Genomic DNA, 19825 nt, shown 5'->3' with positions numbered 1-19825 from the left:
GAGATTAATACATATATAGTTTAAAGGCCTGGAAAGGAAATTTTATATCCTTTTTCATATGTACTGCATTTGACAAATTTGACTAAACAATTCTCTAATATCTGAGGTAGAATAATTTTCTTTAGGCAGTGCATTACTCTGTTTATTGTCCAGTTTCAGTCAATTATCTATCTCATTTGTGATTTTTAATGCCCCAATTCAAGAATTCTGGAGTCTGTGAACCTAATTTTTTATAATTATATCTCAATATAATTGCCTTCCTTTATAATCCTATTTTATTTGATATATTTAAAAACATTATTCTGAGAAGAGGTCCTTGGATTTCCCTTGAATGAAAACCATTCTATAACACACACAAAAAGCACATCCCCTTAACCTACTGCCATCTCTAGATGAGCTTGCCCAGAATGGTCTTATGTCAGTCATATTTTGTTAAATCAATTTTTAAAATTCATGAGAAATTTTGTTATCTCAGGAATTATATGACTTGTTTTTTGGTTTCTTATATTGTTGTGTGATAAATAATCATTCCCAAAGGTATCACTTTTCTAAATCTGGCTTTTCATATGCAGATAGTGTACTGGTTCAGTTAATATCATTATAATATGCAGTAGTATTCACTGGTCTCTCCCAAATCCTGGCTGGCAGCTAGTATTAACACTCTTTTATTAGAGTAACTCCAACACATCCTTATCTGGAAATTCTGCCTGTAGAAATGCTTGTCTGTTTTGTAGGTAGATTGAACTCTAAGTTGTTAAGTAGCATTGGCAGATCTGGCAGACCCAAAAGCTTTTTCAAACACCTGCAAAGTATGTTCGATTACTTACTGAAATATCAAATCAATTAGAAAAGGAGATCCCAAATGCATTGTACTAAAAGCAATATAACCCACAGTCTGAAATTCCCTTTGGCAGACTAGTTAGTGTACCATTGTTTTATAGTCCCCACCAGCCTACCTTTGGTCTTTAACATTTTCAGTAAGAGGGAAAAATAAACTCTTTAAACAAAATAAGACAAAACAAAATAATATGTTCTGCTGAGTCATTTCTACATTAATGATTGGAAATTTTCTCCATGTATTTCAGTTCTCAACTTAAGAGTTCAAACCAGGACAAAATAGCTAAAAGAGGAGAAGCAAATCAACCAAGTACAAGAGAGTTGGACATAGACCTAGAAAAATATAAATTAACAAAATAAGCACACAGAAGGCCAAGAAATACATGAAGAATTGATGATGGTGATGGGAGGGTATGTCAGAAGAAGAGGAAGCTAGTTTTCATATTTTTATTAGTTTCTACTCGTGCTTCACTCTTCTGGTCCCTTGGCTTGGGGGCATCAAAGTTACCACTGCTATTTTTAAATTATTTCTTCCTTGAAAAAGGTGTTCTTCTAATTTTTCTATTTTATTTTAAATCTTTAGAGTTTCTCCCTGAAAGCAGTGTTAGTTTTTTCCCCACACACATTTGAAAGGTTTTAAATTTGTGAAAGAATTACTTAGGCTTTAGAAACATGCTTTTGAAACTTAAAGCAGTTGATGGCGGGGTTATTAGCTATACCTGAAAGTTCCTTGCTGTATAATGCTTTAGCCTTATTCTTTAAGAGATTAGGTCTGTCTTATGGGAATGGACCTAAAAGTTACAATTCAAAGCCCATTTTTATTTTGCTGTGGGTTTAAAAAAAGTTTCTTTTGAAATTTTTTTCTTTTTTCTTTTATTATTGTGCCTATGTGGGAATAATAAACAATAGGCAATATAATTTTTAAATCCTGTTTAAAAAGTTAAACTATTAAAAAAAATTCTAACACTGGAATAAGTACAGCAGAGAAAAGATGAAGACTCTTTTTAAAGAGAGGAATTCACAAAAGGAAGAAAGAAAAGAAGATCAGATTAATTTAAGGATAATTGGATCATAGGTTCAGATCCGTAACATATTGGCCACATTATCAATCCATACTCTCAATTGTCTCCTAAGAACAAGGAGCCATATTTACTTGTCATTCCTCTGAAATGTTGATTAGTTGCTGCGTTGACCACAGTTTTTGATCTTTTAGTATACTAAAACATTGTATTCCTTTTTATTCTTTTAGTTTTTGAGTCATTTCTATCATGTCTGATCCCATTTAATCTCATTTGAGGTTTTATTAGCAAAGAATCTGGAATGGTTTGTCATTTCCTTCTCTGGTTCATTTTAGAGATGAGGAAATTGAAGTAGCCAGAGTTAAGTGACTTGCCTAGGGTCCCACAGCTAGTAAGTGTCTGAGGCCAGATTTGAACTCATGAGTCTTTCTGATTCCAAGCCCAGAGCTCTATCTGCTACAACCTCATTATCTTATGAGTGTGGAAACTGGATCTCACAGCTGGTAAATTAGCAAAACTAGGTTTTCCGCCTAGATTCTGAGACTAGAAAGCCAGCACCCTTTACGTTAGCACCCAGGTTGTAGCAGGTGTTGCAATTCTTTCTGGTTTCTTTCCTCTCATATCTTCTAAAAAGCAAAATGTTGGGGACGGGCCCATCACATCTCTTTAATCAGGGTCTAGCTTAAAGTGAAAATCTGCCATTTCTATTCTTGTCATCATACTTTGTCAGGCATGCTGTCAGAATTTATTAAGTGCTTACTACATGTACCTGTTTACTTTCCTTATAATGTGCTTCTCAAATACATGAGTGCATGAATGTACATACACATGGGTACATGGATTGATAAAAGGCTAGGATTGAGGTTTCTAACCTCTCCTCCTCTGCTTCTGGATTATAATAGTGTCTTTCAAAGACATCTCCAAGCTCTAGTTTGTTTATTGGAAAAATAAAATGATCATATGCCTTTGCTTATCCTGCGTTATAATTTTTATTGTAATTTTCAAATATATCCCAGTTTGCTGATATATTTCATCTTTCAAAAGCAACAGTACTTGAATGCATACATGCTTTATTACATGTTTTTGTCATTATGTGCCAATTTAGATCGGTATTTTTTTTTCTACCTTCCAAATGCCCTCATGTTTTTCCTTTTTCTGTCCTTTTTTCTTTTGGTATCTCTCTTTTAAGAATAAGGCTAGAATAGTGTTCACTAAGATGTGATGGAAGTGTTATAATTACAATTACAAAACTGGATGTATCAAGGTTGAAGGCAATGATTAGAAAGTGTGAAGTCACCCTTTTTCCAGTATTTTACCCTGACCAAATTGCTTATACTTCTCATAGTATATTGGAAAATAATGTCTTCTCAGTATTATGTATCAACAAATCTAGAACTCTAATGGATTTTAGAAGTCTTTTAGTTCTACTTCTGTGTTTTACAAATGAGAAAACTGAGACCCACTCAGAGACATTAGTTAACTTGCCCTAAATTACATATGTAAGTACATGGCAAAGGGAGTATTTTTACTACAATATCATTTTAAATTTAAATTTTAATTTTTAGAATTTTAAAGGGACCTTAAACATTTTCTAGTTCAAATCACTCTCTCCCTTTCAAATATGAAATAACTATGTAAAGCAAATAAAAGTATTCACATGCATTGGTATATATGTGTATATATAAATGTATATGTATAAGCATACATATGTAGAGTAAATAAAAAAAATTAAAAAAAACAAAATAGGACAACCTTTTAATAATGACATGGTCGCTGGTGACTAACAATTTCAGCAGAATAGTAGGGGCAAAAGAAATGGAAAGGGGTTAAAAGTAAGTTATTCTTGATATAGTAAAGAAATTAAGTATAGACTTGTTTTCAAATATTTATCAGTGAGGAATAGTAGAGATAAAGTGTTATAGTCTGAAAGATTGAGCAGATCAAGGAAAAATCTTGTCTTAAAAAGTATAGGTGAGACAAACATGTTTCTACATAGAAGGAGAAGTGTTATCACTGTACTAACAAAAGGATCATTGATATAATTGACTATTGGGTAGATTAAGAAAGGCTCCTTTTTATTCTGATGAAGCCTATGGACATAACATATCAGAATGATGTTTTAAATTAATCAAAAGGAATGGTTTGTTTTAATTTAGGGCTAGGAAAAAATAAAGATTCAATTATTTTTCAGTTCAAATTCACAGACTTCGTAATATCTATCCATGGTCCCCTTGGAGTCCATTATTAATTACTGGACTATACGATCTCTTTGTTTATGATTATATATCAAGTTTATAATGAACTCTGTAAATGTGTATTAGTTTTTATAGTATATGAGTTTGTATCACAGAAACTTACTGAGTATCCAGGAGAATGATAATTTGTCATTGTCCTGGTGTGGCCACAATAACTTCCTTTCCTATGCCTCAATCTGATTTCAGTTCCAATTGTCACTAGTCCAATAATCAGACATACGCCACTTTTGGTGGTGGGGATGGAAAGGTGACTGAGGTTTGAGAGATTCAAGAGACAGTACCTAAGGTTCCTTTTAGTCTCATTGTTTTATGACTATGGTTTTGGGGATTGTTTTAGAAGAAATACACAAAAAGTGATTGGCTAAAACAAACAAATAAGCATAGAAAGAGAGTTCATGTAATGATGAAGTAGGATCATATATAATGTCACGTAGCCAAGAGATTAGACCACAAAAACAATACAAGATCATGGGAAAGAAGAAGTAGTAAGAACAGTGAAAGTAAAATAGCTCCAAGAGGAATCATAATCACTTTTGGCATCAAGCAATAGTCACTGTGTTTGCATATTGTGGAAGAAAAGGACTTCTGCCTATACTTCCTAGTGTGAAATAACTAACCCTCAAGCATCTGAAAGGGAAGATTGGTGCTGGTGAACTCCTGCTGCTCTCTGTTTTCATCGCAATGGCACACGATGGAATCATATTTATATTCTTGGGACTCTCAAGTTCTGTATGTACCAAATTTTGCTTGGATTCTTGTTGTACCAAACTACTTGAAATAATAATTCAAGATATACCAGTAGTATACTTTTAAGGCAACCCACATAATTTTTTCAGTCATTCATTTGTGTCCAACTCTTCACAACCCTGTGGAGCCTACTGTCCATTGGGTTTTCTTGACAAAGATACTGAAGTGATTTGCCATATCTTCCACTAGTGAAATTGATCAAACGAAGGTAATGTTGACTTGCCCAGGAGTGCATAGTCAGTACATGTCTAAGGCTGGATTTGGTTGTCCTGACTCCAGGCCGAATGTTCTCTTCACTTAGCCATCTAGATGCCTCAATTAACACATAACCGGTTTTAAATATCAAATTTGCACATTTATCTTTTTGAATCTTTAATAATTATCATTGGCTTGTGGTGGATGCTATGTAATAATAAATGTAACTGAATTATGACTTTCTTATACTGAAATTTTATTTTGACATGGCAGAGACCTTTAGCAGCTAATTTCATAAAAAAAATAGCTTCCCACTAGGCATTCAGATATATTTAAACTTATACTTTGAAATTGGATTAATTGGAAGGTCAGCCTTGTATTTGCATAGAGCACATGGTAGATGGACAGTGGAAGGAAGTGATGTTGATGTGTATGCTCATGAGAAAGTTTCAGAAGTGTTTGGCAATATCAAGGATGTGCAGGAAACTATCTCTGGAGGAGGCGGTAAGATGAAATGAATGTTTAGAAGTTCAATTATTCATAAAGAGGGATTTTGCCTTCTTGATGAAATATCGTTTCTTTTCATCAATATCTCCATCACCATCTTGGAATATCTCATTGTGTGTTTGCATATATAAAACCAGCAGGAAACAGACTCTCTTCTTAATTAAGTGTGAACAGGGATAGATGATGTCTGAAGTTCAGCTTCTTGATGAACACTTGACTGGGGACTCTTGTGGTAGCAAGGAACTTGGGATTATTGTAAGGAAAACATGGTGTTTTAATTGTATTTTCAGCTGTGAACTCCTATGTGCTACATGTTAAAGATCTTACTGATGGAATCATGAATTGGTTTTCAATCCAAATGTATATCATCATTTGGTTATATACCATCTCTATTCCCCCTTTTCCTACTTTGTATGGTTTGATCATCTTCACATGACCATGAACTTCATTAAATGCTTTTGAAGCAATTTAATATATCATGAATTTTTAGGTTTCTTTGGAGAACATTGACAGTGTCAGGAAATCCTTTTTCTCACGAAACTCTGAAGAGTACATTCTCTAAGACATTGATGAACATATGCTTTTGCCCCACTTGATGTTATTACTCAGCAGATAACTGAAGATACTTATTTCAGCAGCTTCCTTTGTCATAGAATTTAGTTTGATTTTAACACATATATGGGAGATGCCATATTTGAATAGAACCTTAAGACTGAAGTTTATTTGAATGTCTCACATACCTTTTTCCAAAATTAATCAATAAGCAGTAGACAAGAGGGAGACAGTACAGAGTTGCGGAACTGAGAAATTCTAATTGAGAAATTCAGGTGAGCATAAGCCAAAGGTTGATCTATAGTATGAGTCAAAATTTCTTTATAACACCCAAATCCAAGGGACTCAGATTAAAGTACTAAATTTTGGGGTGAGTGGGTATATGAAGATTTCAAAGTAAGGTAATTGATATGGTGAAAAGAGTTGGTGCATGAATAGAGTCTGGAGTCAGGAACACATTTTCCTGATGAAATCTAGCCTCAAATACTTAAAAGCTTTGTAACCCTGAGCAAGGGGCTTAACCTTCTTTGCCTCAGTTTTCTCATTTGGAGAATGTGTTGGAGAAGGAAATAGAAAACCATTCCAATATTTCTGCCAAGAAAACTTCATTGAGGTCACAGAGACTTAGATGTGACTGAAATAACTTGACAGCAACCAAAACTGGTACGCTACCAGGTGTGTTGATGGAACTAATATTTCCCTGATGCAAGCTGTCTCTGTTACTCTTTGCCCCCTTTTGCCTTTTGGCATCTTAGAGAATTTACAAGTTATTGAGTCATTTCTGAAACTAGCTCTAATTTCTGATTTTAGCCTGGGAGCACTATCTGGTACCATCCTTTAAACTTTTTTTCTTTGGGGTTATAATAGTGTGGTTTTTCTTTGTCACAAAGAGAAAATATTTTTCTCTCCCTGAAGTCTAGCACTAATTTGATTCAGAAAACATTTAGTATCTTTTATGTACAAGGGACTGTATTAGGGGCTAAAGGCAAAAAATTGCAAAAGTTTTTGTTTTCAAGGAGCTTAAATCTTACTAAGGGCACATATATACAGCATTTTTTTTTTACCCCTCAAGATATAGCATCTGCCACTGCTTATTTTTTTTCTTCTTGCACCACAGAACAACAACAACAAAAAAGGCATTCAAAAAGCAGAAGCAAAATAGTTGCTTCAGAGGATGACATTGTTATTCACACCTCTTTGGAAGGAAACACTTCATTGGCAGCTCCTTCAAGGCAAGGCTCCTTCTACTCTGCAGGGTGTGCTTTGCAGTTTGAGTCACCAACTCAAAGTGAAACCAGTGCAAAAAATCCAAAAGATCACGGCAACATGGAGTTAGGCAAAACATGCAGTGAATTACCTTGTGCAACTGTTCAGAACCAGCAGCTTTTTGCTGCCATGGCCGATACCTTTCTGGAACATATGTTCCATTTGGACATTGACTCAGAGCCTACCACTGCCCCAAACACCCATATCATCTGCACCATTGTCTCAGCCTCTTGAGCTGTGGATAAGTTAAAAAAGGTAATTGAATTTGGAATAAATGTGGCTCATCTAAACTTGTCCAATGGAACTCGAGTACTATCCAGAGACTATCAAAAATGTGTGAGCAACTAGAGAAAGTTATGCTTCTGATTACTGTTTATTACCAGTTGCCATAGCCTTGGACACCAAGGGACATAGACTCATCAAGGGTAGTGGGACAACCAAAGTAGAGCTAAAGGAGGGCATCACTCTGAAAGTCATCTTGCATGATGCTTATTTGGAGAAATGTATGAAAATGTCATGTGGGTAAAATACAAAAATATTCATGGTGGTGGACAAAATCTTTGTGGATGATGGGCTCATTTATTTTGGAGGAGAAAGATCAGGATTTTCTTGTGACTGATTTGGAGAATGGCAGCATAGTGGGCAGCAAGAAAATTGAGAACCTTTCTGGGGCAGCTGTAGACTTGATGCTATGTCTCAGAAGGATATCTAAGATTTACACTTTGGAGTAGAATAAAAGGTAAATGTGATATTTACATCTTTCATCTAAAAGTTAGTTGATGTCCATGTTGTCAGGTCATGGGAGAGAAAGGAAAGCATATCAAGATTATCAGCAAGATTGAAAATCATGGAGGAGTTTGAAGATTTGATAAGATCCTGGAAGCCAATGATGGCATCATGATTGCTTAGTGGTGCTGGTGGAGGGAGTGTAGAGGGGACCTGGTATTGAGAGCCTTGCAGAAAAAAAATGTTCCTTGTTCAAAAAAATGATCATTGGAAAGTGTAAGCAAGTTGGGGAATTTGCTATTTGTGCCACTCATATGCTCAAGGGCGTGATTAAGAGGCCATGCCCAACCTGGGCTGAAGGTAATGATGTAGCCTATGCTGTCCTGGATGGAACTGATCGTATCATGCAGTCTGGGGAGACTGCCAAAGGAGAACATCCAGTAGAAGCTGCATAGATACAACACTTGATTGAGAGGCAAAAGTCAACATCTTTCACTTGCAGATGTTTGAGGAGCCTTATCACCTGGACCCCATTACCAAGAACCCTTTGAAGCTGCTACTATGGATGCCATGGAGACTTCCTTCAAGTGTTGCAGTGGGGTCATTATCATCCTCACCAAGTCTAGAAGTTCTGCTTATCAGGTAGCCAGGTACCATTCCCAGATGCTCATCATTGTGGTTACTTCTTGCCTTACCATCAGTATCAAGGCATCTTTCCTGTGCGTACAGAGATCCTGTTTGTGAGTCATGGGCTGAAGATGTGGACTTCATGGTTAACTTTGCCATGCAAGTTGATGAAACTTGTGCCTTTTTCAAAAAAGATGATGTGGTGGTCATTGTACTGAATAGTTGACATCCAGATGTAGGTTTAACCAGCAGTATCCATGTGCTGTCAATTCCATAAATTTGAAAACCTTTTTGTCTTCAGCATCCTTCCTTCTCTGCCCCCTATTTGCATCCATTAGATCTATAGCCATATTGGTGTTGTCCATTCCTAGCTAGTAGAAAGGCTTTAAATGACTAAAACAATCCCTTTCCCTCAAAGCAAAACAAAACAAAAACTAATTAAAGTATCTTGGAGAAACTATATTAAACCTAACTTTTCCCCTCTCCACCTAGAAACATCAGTATCAATTTAGCACACTCCTGGTGGTGTGTAAAGAAAGAGTACCTGTGGCTTAGTTTTAAGGTACTGCAGGTCATCTTTGACATAGGGGATTAAAGTAACAGGCATCAGTATTGTGTTTTATATTGATTCTTGGGTACACACAAATGGGCACTATTAACAGTTTCCCTGAGTACAAGTCCTCAACTTAAATGGGCATCTACATCTTTCCTGACCAAAGGATCACCCTTCCTTTCCCCACCTTCATCATGTAATTGAAAATACTTTGGTTTCACATAAGAAAATTAAATAGAAACTGAATCCAGCTGCTAAGACCCAAAACATTTTGGTGACTAATGTGATATTCAACGGTGGTATCCCATGGCAAAGCTCTCCTACTTTTGGGGGAAAAAGAAGCTTCCCGTCATAAGCCCTTTTCCCCTCCAGTTAGAGGAGGGAGCCTAGGGTAGAAAGAAAATTCTTCCTAGAATAATCCCCACTGCCCTAAACAGCAGGTATTCCTACACTCCTAGCCCCAACCCTCAGCCCTCTCACATTGAATGTCCAGATTCCTCCCATATGTCTCATCTGTTTTCAATCTGGAACAAAACTACACTCCTATTGTGATATATTTAACTGTAGAATACATCATTTGTCAATAAACATAAATTGAAGCAAAAATGAAAAACAACAACAATAACAAAACAGATAGGAACAATAGTTACTAGTTCTCCAGTCTGCAAATTGTCTCCTTTTATTCTTTCTTTGACAGTAAATGACAGTTGATGAGGAAAATGGACAAGAATCCCAGATGAGCAAAATGTTGTATCAGACATGGAAAAGCAGTGGTCCCTATAATCAGCTTGATTTTAGCAAAAAAAAAAAAAAAAAAAAAAAGCAAAAATGTGTTTGCTGAGATACATAAACCACTGATTCTTTGGTACAAGTGAGTTAACTTCATCTGTATCAACCCCCAAAATCTTACAAGCTTATAATGTCTGGTAAGAATTCCTTGTGATAATAAGCAATTGATAATTAGTAATGATATAACTATATAGTGATAATCATAAAGATAATATAAAAGGATAATCAGCTAATTGCTCCTTACTGGAAAAAATAATTATCGTAAGATTTTGTTGTCATTGTCACAGATATAGAGAAATCTTCATTTTAGACATCTCTTTGAGTACTTTATATCAGAGATAGAATCCTTTATGTCATGAACACCCTTGGTATTTTGACAAAATTTGTGGACCCCTTCCTAGAATGATGCTTTTAAATAAATAAAATATATAGGATTATGAAGGAAACCAATTATCAAAATATTAAACAAAATATTAAAATTCATGGATATATAAATTGTGGCATTTGTACTAACAGAAGCTAAAATAAATACTATCATTTTATCAATGATTTTTTCTCATGGATTTTGTTTTATTATTTCTTTGACTTGATCTGCATAATCTCCACCAGAAGATCATGGTGGAGAAGTCAGAACTTTGTTGGTAAATTTCTTTTTTCTTAACCAGTGAAAATCAGCACTTGCTCTGCAACATATATGTTATAGTCTTAGAGAATTATTTAGAATATTATAAGATTTAAGTAGCTTATATGCAGAGCCACTCAGGGTTATCAGATTGAATCCAGGCCTTTTTGTCTCCCAAGCCCAGCCTTGTATTGTTTAAATTTGTTTAAATATGAGTTTACTTACTAGCAAAGTCATGATGTTTGATCTATTTACACTAGTTAATTGCATTTCTGGAAATCCACCCATGTTATCTAGTATGTGAAGTGATGAGATGCCACATAAACATGTCTGTGAATCTTACTGATATCACAATATTTGATTACTTGGCCATTCCAGATAATAACTTATGTTTCAGCATGCTTAGATAGTAGAAGTACTATTGATGGTTTAATCAGTCATTTATTTGTTCAGTTCACTTGAAACAAATTAAGCTTCTTTTGAACTTTTCCATGAGTTCTTTTTGGGCTTTCTATTTTTTCTTTGGGGTTTTGTCCACAGGTGTTTTGACTTTGTTGTCCTTTTTGGAGTTTGTGACTTGATCTTTCCTATATCTTGATCTTTCTTTTCATCATAATAACATTCTATAGTTAGCATCTGTTTTTCTTTTTTTTTTTTTTTTCTTTTCTTTTCTTTTTTTTTTTTTTTTGTTCATTTGTTCATCTTTTTTGCCTTTATTTCCTTTCTTTTAAAATTGAGCTTTGCCCCTGGGATAGAAGGGACATTGTCTTAGGCTCCTTGTGCCAAAGACTGCATATTCTGGCTGTTTACCTGGTGTTGCATTGATGTTACCCTGTTGGCCACAGGAAACCTTCATGTCTGATACTGCATCAAAGGGTTGGGGTGAAGGGTGACTAGTACTAATGAAGGTTGTAGGAGTCTGGTGGATGGGATTGTGGTATTGGTGTTTGCCTGCTCCACTGTCCTGGAGCTCACAGTACATGGTTTGCCGAGGTAGTACTTGCTGTTGGCTTGCTAAGACACTCCTTTCCAGGACAGTGCCCTCTTTTTACCTGTGAGATAGACCTTTCCTGTCAATCTTACAAATTTCTTGGGCTCAAAGATTGTTTCATGCTGTCTTTTTGCTTGTTCTACTGTTCCAGGCTTTGTTTGGGGGGTGCTATTTTATTGTTTGGTGGTAAATATGGGAAAGTTATGGCAGTTTATTCCTTACTAAATTATATTGGTTCCCAGAAGTTCTCTCTCCTCAAATGAAATAAAAAACCAAGAAAATAAACTTTCTTTTGACTGTCTTCATTCACCTTGTATTGGTAGCACAACAATAGTCAAATTTAAAAAATAGTAAGACTCAAGTATCTCATTCTTGCATGTGCACAAATACATGACCATTTATACATCCATTAGTATTGATAGACAAATTTTCTTTCATAGGAATGAGGCTGTATTAAGCCTTTTGTGCTTATTGCTATTTGGAAGACCCAGCAGATATTATTTGCATTTGACTTTTGTCATGTTTCCTCCAAACTCACTCATCATAAAGATGCCACTTCATGGCGTATGTGTCTCTGATTTCTGAAGCTATTCGTCAGTAAGAAAGCTTTAAGTACCAATTTATTTCATGGATGGGTGGTATATTGCTTATCTTATGACTAGTCTCTTTACCAAAAAGGTCAGTAACCAGTTCATGTTTTTACCTCTAGTGATTCTTGAAGATGGTCTCTAGAGGTATAGAGAAAGCTTGTAATCTTTATCGATGAAGAGCATAAATATAACAATGAAATCATGACTCTTCCAACTATTGAAATATCATTGATGTTTAGAAGAAATAATTTTTTCTGTCTTTCCTAAAACCCTTACTCAGTTTCCTATACAATGATGCTTTTTAAGCACTGTATAAGATGCAGTTTGGGATTGGGATGGAAGGAAAGAGTAGGTTTATTATTATAATTCTTTTAGTTAAAAACATGCTTTTTCAGGACACCAAGTAAGATCTTGTGGCTTCTATTTAGATGCATTAAATGACAAGCTATTGTAGCTAAGTCTTAAATTGGCAGGTTTCCATTTAACAAGAAAGGGAATACCTTCTAAAAGACATTAGGATTTATAGATCACGAAAAATTTTTAAATCAGAATGGAATTCCAAATATTTAAGCAAACATTGCAATAATTAGAGCGTGATATATAACATACATGGAAAATCATTATTTTTAGAATACTAATGCTTTTGCTTTTTTTACATTTGGTAATTATTTAAGTCATAGTCCTTGTTGTCCCTACAGACATATGACACCTAAAAGAATATCCTTTTATTAGTATGTCTTTCAAAGTGAAAGATGAAGGGAACTATAATAATTAATCAATCTTATTTTAGAGAACATCATGGTTTTCAGAAGATTGTTGTAACTCTAATATTCAAGAAAGATTAGATTTTGGATTTAGTTACATATATATTAAAAATACTTAGGTACTCAAATTGCTAAGCTTTGTAAGAATATCATCATTATTGGGTCTCTGAATCAAATATTCACAAATGTGATAGGAGGTAAAATGATTAGCACATTGGAAAAGGATTTATGGCTGGAATCTGGGTGTTAAAGTGCTCTCCAGAACCAAACTGTGAGGACATATTTATCTTGAATTATTGATTGGGATAGTTTAATCATATATTTTTACTCTGTTGGTTATCAGATGCTATAAATTGGAGATCTAGAAGTTATCTGTGCATAGCTCTGAATCATTTGGGGGTGCTGTTGGGAGGAGGACATAGGTACTATGTCAGATCATGTTTAAAGTGAGAATAAATTTTCAGGGTGAGATCATTTCAAGCAGCTGTAAGAAGTCATTTTACAGCTAGATTTAATCAGTGGCATTGTTCTTTATAGCTATTATATTCCATAAAGTATGTTCCTGACAAAAACTTTTTTTTTCTTTATTGTGGATGAGTTCTTTGGAAATAAAAATAGCTTCAGGCTAGTTTGAGGGGAAACACAGATTGCTTGTGATGGCTTTCAGTGACACAGGACTCTTTTTTTTTTTTAATAGAATAGTTCTAACACTACTTATGAAAGATGAAAAACACAGTACTTGTCTCAGAAGTTTTACTTATTTCTAGTTCATTTTGAAATCACTGAAATAAATAGTGACAAGTTAGATATATCAAAGGTAGGCATCCTGTCACATATTTACAGGGGGGAAAAACAATTGAGAGTGATCAGACTATCAAATTTCATATACACATTCTATTTATCCATTTAAGTTTTTCCCATCAGAACATTTCTGGTTTTCTTATAAAAATATTTTTGATTTTACAGAATAAGAGAGAAAACATAATTAACTTTTGGGGGATAGGGCAGTCATTGACTATCCATCATGAAGATGATCTGATATGATCAGGAGGTGGTGAGAGGTTGCACCTCATAAGACAAGTAGGTAGTGTAGGGCAGTTCAGAGCAGTGCTTTGAGGGGTGACTCATTCAAGAGATTGACTTGTAGCACCTGGTTATAATGTAAGAATAATTATTGAAGTCAGTGGTTCAATGTCCTACCGTATCTATGAAGAGACCCTATGCTAGGTGTCATGGCAGAAGAATATAGGAGTGTGTATGTTGTTTGTGTGTGTACGCTATATACATATGTTATAGGCCAGAACTTGAAACAAGATGCTAAGTAAGTGGAATTGAGGAGATAGTGGTTAAATCTAGTTTAGCATTGATTTAATCCTACCACAAATAATGGTTTCCTAGTGATATAATAATTGTTGTATACTCAGTGTGAAACATACAAGCTAGAAGCTCTCAGGGCCAGAGAGGACAGTTGCACTAGAAGCTCTGGGAGGCTGAGACAGATTTATTCTATCTTCCACCTTTGTTGTGGTCGGAGGCTGAAGCACAAATCTTTGGAAGTCGGCAGAACTAAGGAAGACAGAGAAGTGGTGGCAGGCTGTCCTATGGAGAACACCGAAGCCAAGATCTGAAAGGCCTCCAGAAAACTAGCTGAGCCCCAAGTAAAGGAGTCAAGACTTTGAAGGAGACAATAAAGGATTTGGACTTTAATTCCTGGCTGCATTTGGGGTGATTATACTGAACTGAAAGGAAGGCTGCCTCCAGAAGCCCCCCAAGAAACCTGCTCCCAGAGAACATTATATTTTAGAGAAGAATATTACACTCCATAAAGTCTATCCTGCATTTCACATATCTAGACATATAACAATAAGAGACCTTTAGAAAGGATCTGGTTTACTCTTTCATTTGATAGCTGAGGAAACAGGCTTAGGGAGAAGGGATTTAGCCAAAGTCATACAAGAAGTGACAGAAACAGAATATGAACCCAGGTCTTTTAATTCCTCTCTTATATTCTTCCTATTGGATCATGATTCCTCTAGCTAAAGAAGCTCTCCCTTTTATGGACTCCCAAGGGTTTGCACTTCAGCCTCCAGCCACAAACAAAGGTGGAAGATGGAATGAATCTGTCTCAGCCTCCGAGAGCTTCTAGTGCGCTTGTCCTTTCTGGCCCTGAGAGCTCCTCCTTATATGTTCCACAATGAGTATACACCAATCATTATATCACCAGGAAACCAACATTTGTTGTAGGATTAAATCAATGCTAAACTAGATTTAATCATTGTTTCCTCAATTCCACTTACCTTGTAAGAATCCTAACATACATATATTTAGTATATATTCTATATACATATGTATGTAATTATGTATGTAATTAACGTACATGCATGTAATTAATCAACAATCATTAATAAAATGCATACTCTTCTAGTATATCTGTGATTTTATAAAGAGTCTATACAAAATAATAATAATAAAAAAAAAGAGAGACAGTTTAGCACAGTGGATAAAATGCAGATGTGGATTCAAGTTAGACCTCAAACCTGTATTTCCTGTGTGGTTTTGGGCCAGTCCTTCAACTTGCATCTCATTGAATGAGTTTCAGAGAATATGCAGAGCAGGTGTGGATTTGCATTATTAGGCATTCATCTTTGGGAGCTCTTTACACTGATGAAAGCAAGACTGGAAAGGAGAAAAAAAAGGGTTAAGAAAAAAAGGGGAAGAAAAAAGAAAAGGAAGTTAGTTTTGGGAGGGAAGATCTTAACAAATGGAAGGATCAGGAAGAAACTTCATGTAGGAAACTGTGGCCAAATTGTCTTCAAGGAAGTAAGGAATTTCATGATGACATTACACATACGGAAGTAGCCATTGCAAAGATTAAGAGGCAAGTTCAAGTATAATGTGTGAGCCATATTGGCTAAAACAAGACTAGATATGCAAGGCACCAGATTGTGAAGACATTTGAATGCCAAACAGAAGAGCTACTTTTTTGGTAAGGGAGGGAGAGTCAGGGGAGGAATAAGGGAATATTAGGTATCCCTATCTTGCTCACTATTTTACCTAATGCTTTGCTGAACTCTTTTTCTTACCTGGGCTATTTTTCCCCTCCCAAGGCAGCCTGGTGGTTTTCTACTGCTAGAGATTCACTATATTGACACAAAGCTTATTACAGATACTCAAATAACTCTCTCTCTGTTGCTCAGAGCTCCTGAACACAAGCCTCAGTAGCAGGGATTGCAGGTATGCCCCTCTATGCCCAGCACTTCTCCTGTATAAAACTTTGGTATGTTTGTATCAACAAAATTGTATATAGTTCCTCAGACAGAGGGACTTTTATTATTCAGACAGAGACACAAGAACTGAAGAAGGTTGAGTAAAGGAAATTAAAGTTATTGTAGATTCTCTTTCAAATAATATAATAGTATTATATTATTAATATGGTAATAATAATAATAATAAAATGGTAAAACTAAATCTGGAAAGACAGAAGCTGAGAGGAGGTAAAATCAGCCCACAAAATCACAAAGGATATAGATAATGATTTTCACCAAATTGTAACTCAAAACTAGGGACTTCCTTTGAAGCTTTAAAGGAAGCAAGTTTATGGCAAATAAAAGAAGACATTCTTTATACAGCATTTCTCAAACTCATTTCTTGTCTTTCAGAGATGGAAGAGGTTGAGTGAAGGGGAAAAAAAGCTTCAAAAGAAATTGTGGATCTTTCTATAGTAGAATAAGGAAAAATTAGGTAGATCAACTGTGATTTTCCAAAAACAAAACAAAACAAAAATCTAACAATGTCTCTTTTAGATTATTCTCAGAAACAGTAAGGCAGAGTTCAATAGGTCCCAGTTCTTATTCACTATGGAAAAAAAATTTTTTTTCCACAGAAGGGCATTGTCTATTTTTCCCCTTGATTTTTTTCACTAATTTATTATATTTTAAGGAAATTCCCTTGACCTTACTCATTCTGTTTGTCTCTTTGAAGTAGTTTTAAATAGGCCAATTCCCACAAATGACACCATAGTTAATATTTATAAAGTGATTTTTGAAGCTTAGATATTTCTAACAACACAATTTATATGTGGGTAAAAGCCCTTTAAACAAGTTGTTGAGTCATTTAGTCAACAACATTTATTGAAAGCCTAACATATGCAAAGTACTTTGCTAGGAGGAATGGAATAAAGCCAAAGAAATAGAAGACTGGGGAAATGCCTGTGAGGATGTCATCTAATTAGAGAGAAAAATGCAAACACAAAACTATGTATCAACAAGTATAAATTAATGTAAACCTGATTGAACAAGTGATGAAGAATCTCTCATCCAGCAATGTTTCCCTATGGAATTGCTGATGATTCTTTGAGAAGTCCTTTTCTAATTACTTTTTGAAGTCAATATTTACAATGTTTGTGTTAATATCTTGGTTTACCAAGGTGTCTGATTGTTCATGACCCTATTTAGGAGCTTTCTTGGTAAAGTTACTGGAATGATTTGCCATTTTCTTTTTCATTACATTTTACAGATAAGGAAACTGAGGCAAACAGGGTTAATTGACATGCCCAGGGTCACATACTTATTAAGTGTCTGAAGACTAATTTGAACTCAGGAAAATTAATCTTCCTGACCCCAGACCTTACACTCTATCCTTTGTGTCACTTTGCTCAAATACCTAATATTTGATAGCTGTTGTTCAAAGAGAAGGGTATTAGATTTATAATCAGATGATCTGGGTTCAGATCTAAACTCTGAAATCATATTTTGTTATTTTTAACCTTCTTTTTGTTATTTTCACTTTTATAATATCAAACGGGTCTTTTCATAGAATCCAGAACTTCCAGGAGTCTTAGAGATCTCTCCATGGGAGAAGAAACTAGATTAGCCTGGAAAACCAGACTAGAAGTAATTGGATTACTAATGCCTGATGTATAGTAGACACTTAGTAAATGCCTTTTGAATTGAGACTGATTTCATTTGAGTGACTATTTCATACTTAACCAAACTAATAATGGATGACTTGAGAAATTATAGCACATATGCCATAGGCAGAAATTTAATGGTATATCAGCATCTACTAGGCCTTCAGGCCAAACAGAGTTTGCCTTTGGCTCCATCCCAGTTCTGGATTCCTCTTTCACACTGTGCTTGCTCCCAGCTTCCAGCTCCCCAGGGCCCTGGCCCTGAGTCAGGGCCCCAACTTGCAACCTTCTAGCTTTCCAGAGTCTGTTACTTTATCTAGGCCTATGGTGATCTCAACTGTACCAAATCTTATAATTTTTCCTTCTCTTATATCTATTAATTTTATGCTTATGTGATCAAATTAGTATGCAGTAAGTTGTGAATAATTGATATTACACACCTCTCTCAAATGTTGACATTTTATTTTTGAATATTTTCATATCTTGATACCATCTACATTTCTTTATGTGCTCCTCACTGAGGACTTTTTTTCCATTCAATCTGTAATTGATAGAATGAAGAATAGGTTGAATAATTATTATATTTTTTAATTCAAAATGTCCTTTCTAAAATTCATCTTAATAGCTAGCAAAGCTATTAAAAGTTAGCAAAAAAAATGGATAGCCTCTATTCTTATACTTTCATTACTGTTCATTTAGTTGATTTCAATAACTAGTTCTTATTCTCTCCCCTCCTTTAATATGATTGAGATCTTTGGATGTCAATTAATCAAAACTTATTGACTTATTTGAGTATGGCCATGTGGACTCATCAAAATTGTATGACTCCGATTTCCTTATACCAAACCTTATAACTAGAGATGAATTATCTTTAATCGTAACAGAATATGATATAGTGGAAAATGTGCAGTTTCTGGGGTCAGAGCACCTGGACTCATACCTTAGATCAGATATTCACTAGCTGTGTGAGCCTAGTCAAAACTCTTTGATCCTCATTTTTTTTTTTTTATATAAAGATTGAAAGAGTTGAACTAGATGGTCAACATCCTTTCTTAGTCTATGATATGTAAATTCTTATCCTTTATCTTAATTCTTTTTAAATTTCTCTACTTATTGGGACAGCTAGGTGGTACAGTAAATGGAGCATTGGCCCTGAGTCAGGAGGAACCAAGTTCAAATCCAGCCTTATGCATTTACTAGTTGTATGATATGGACATGTCACATTTAGCTCAATTAACTCAAAACAACAGAAATCCCTCTTTATATTAAACTTCTCTACTTTTGAACTCTTACTTGTTTTATCTTGTTAAAATAAACTTGTATTTTTAACAAATAGTTTTTGAGATTAATTAGCTTTGGGGATTAATTTGGTTTAATAGACTTCATTTTACTTTTCAAATTTATTGTAGTTATCAAACTCCACCAAAGAAATGGAATCTAAGGAGTATGTCCACTGAAATACAGAGTCAGATTTCAATAAATGTGTCAAATTTATTAATAAATGTGTTATGAAGACCTTGAAAAGGGATGGGATAGAGTGCATTAATTATATTAATTAACTTAATTAATTGTCATGGGCCAGAACTTGAAACAAGGTACTAAGTGGAATTGAGGAGATAATGGTTAGATCTTGTTTAGTATTGATTTAATCCTACAACAAATAATGTTATGGGCCAGAATTTTAGCATAGGTTTAATCCTACAACAAATAATGGTTTCCTAGTGATACAATGATTGGTGTATACTCAGTGTGGGGCATATTAGGGAGAAGCTCTTGGGGCCATAAAGGACAAGCACACTTGAAGCTCTCAGAGCCTGAGACAGATTCATTCTATTGTCCACCTTTGTGGTGGCTGGAGGCTGAAACACAAACCTTT

At 35.0% G+C, this 19825-nt stretch overlaps 1 protein-coding gene and 1 pseudogene across 3 annotated transcripts in view; both read left to right on the top strand.

Annotated features, from left to right (window-relative positions):
• TPK1 (thiamin pyrophosphokinase 1) overlaps positions 1 to 19825 on the top strand; it is a 506842-nt gene that overhangs the window by 200041 nt on the left and 286976 nt on the right. The window lies entirely within an intron of this gene.
• LOC105750723 lies at positions 6717 to 10106 on the top strand (annotated as a pseudogene).

The sequence above is a fragment of the Sarcophilus harrisii genome, chromosome 5 (genome assembly GCF_902635505.1).
Source record: "Sarcophilus harrisii chromosome 5, mSarHar1.11, whole genome shotgun sequence".
Lineage (NCBI taxonomy): Eukaryota > Metazoa > Chordata > Mammalia > Dasyuromorphia > Dasyuridae > Sarcophilus > Sarcophilus harrisii.
The sequence above is the reverse complement of the archived record's forward strand: the minus strand, read 5'-3'. Positions and strand labels throughout refer to the sequence as shown.